Source organism: Schistocerca piceifrons, chromosome 3, assembly GCF_021461385.2.
Source record: "Schistocerca piceifrons isolate TAMUIC-IGC-003096 chromosome 3, iqSchPice1.1, whole genome shotgun sequence".
NCBI lineage: Eukaryota > Metazoa > Arthropoda > Insecta > Orthoptera > Acrididae > Schistocerca > Schistocerca piceifrons.
This window is the reverse complement of record NC_060140.1, coordinates 280,686,255-280,687,862: the sequence shown is the minus strand read 5'-3', so window position 1 is coordinate 280,687,862 and position 1,608 is coordinate 280,686,255. Positions and strand designations below refer to the sequence as shown.

Below are 1,608 nucleotides of genomic sequence, written 5' to 3'. Positions count from 1 at the left end.
TCAGGCAGTGTATATGAACTAACTAAACTAAACTAAAACTAAATTTCTCCAGAACTGGCCATGAAGGCCCAAACGTACCGACCGGCCGCCGTGTCATCCTCAGCCAACAGGCGTCACTGGGTGCGGATATGGAGGGGCATGTGGTCAGCACACCGCTCTCCCAGCCGTATGCCAGTTTCCGAGAACGGAGCCGCTACTTCTTAATCAAGTAGCTCCTCAGTTTGCCTCATAACGGCTGAGTGCACCCCGCTTGTCAACAGTGCTCGGCAGACCGGATGGTCACCCATCCAAGTGCTAGCCCAGCCCGACGGCGCTTAACTTCGGTGATCTGACGGGAACCGGTGTTACCACTGTGGCAAGGCCATTGGCAGTGTATATAAACTAGTCGTCCCTAATTATGTCTTAGTGTCTGTTCTAGGTAGCTTTTGCTGTAGCTGCAGCAAACGAAATTCGTGAAGCGAAGTTCTTCGAAGAGGGGAAGCATGTTGGGGCATGGACAGAGAACTGCAGCAGCAAGGAAATTCGGGACACTGTGTTCCAATTACCGTCCTGAAGGCAGTCGTCAGACGACACAGTCGACCCTCAAAACGCCTCATGCGTGACGTCAGCGTGTGACAAGACGCTCGTAACGACTCGTTCACGCAGCAGTGCACCAACAGGCAGTGCATTCCAACGCTGCAAGACAGCCAGACAATAGGTGTTATTTACAGGAGCTAAACAAGCTACCAGGCAGATTCTAGCAAGTGAGCGTAACCAGACGACCGTCGTGCTGCTGGATTTTCCAGCAGTCGCTGGACTGCCATCGTCATCATCAGCTCGTCACTCGTACACCGAGGTCCGGATTTCCTGTCGGCGTTAAGCTGTGCCACAGGACAATGGCACTATTTGCTCTTGTTTGTGGGAACAATCAAGAGTTCCCATGAACACGGTCTGTCTTGATGTAGGCACCTTCACCTCCGATGGATTCTTGTTCTCATCAGCCCATCAAACCCAAAAACCCAGGTGGGGGAGTACAGGACCACCCTGACAGTCGGAAGAATGACTCCCCACTTTTAGATCCATTCAAAGATGTAACAGGAACGCTGGAAGGCGAGAAGTATCCAACAATTCAGTTTGTTGTGGTACAGGTGCACAAGCTGGGAATCTGTTGTACAAAGCCCGATAATACAGACATACGTTTTGATTACTGTAGACCCAGATTTCCCATTTAATTCATGCTGCGTGTCCAGCAAACGAAAATTCCACTTAGCTGCAAAATGTCATTTTTAGTTTCACCGGTATTTTCGCAGCATAGTATACCTGACGTATTATCGTCTATTAATTGTAGATACTACGAACACTGAAAGTGTGTCCGTCTCATAGGGAAAAAGTCGAAATTCGGACGTCACACAGAATACTACACAGAAGAGCCAAAGAAACTGGTACATCTGTCTAATACCGTGTAGGGCCCTGCGAGCATACAGAACTGCCGCAACAGGACGTCGCATGGACTCGACTAATGTCTGAAGTAATGATGGAGGGAATTGGCAACTTGAATCCCGCAGGGCTGTCCATAAATCCATAAGAGTAAAAGGGGGGGGGGGGGGGGGGGAAATTCTAAACAGCACG

At 49.8% G+C, this 1,608-nt stretch overlaps 1 pseudogene; it reads right to left on the bottom strand.

Annotated features, from left to right (window-relative positions):
• Nucleotides 1-251: 251 nt before the first annotated feature.
• On the bottom strand, nucleotides 252-369 carry LOC124790189 (annotated as a pseudogene).
• Between the last annotated feature and the right edge of the window lie 1,239 nt (nucleotides 370-1,608).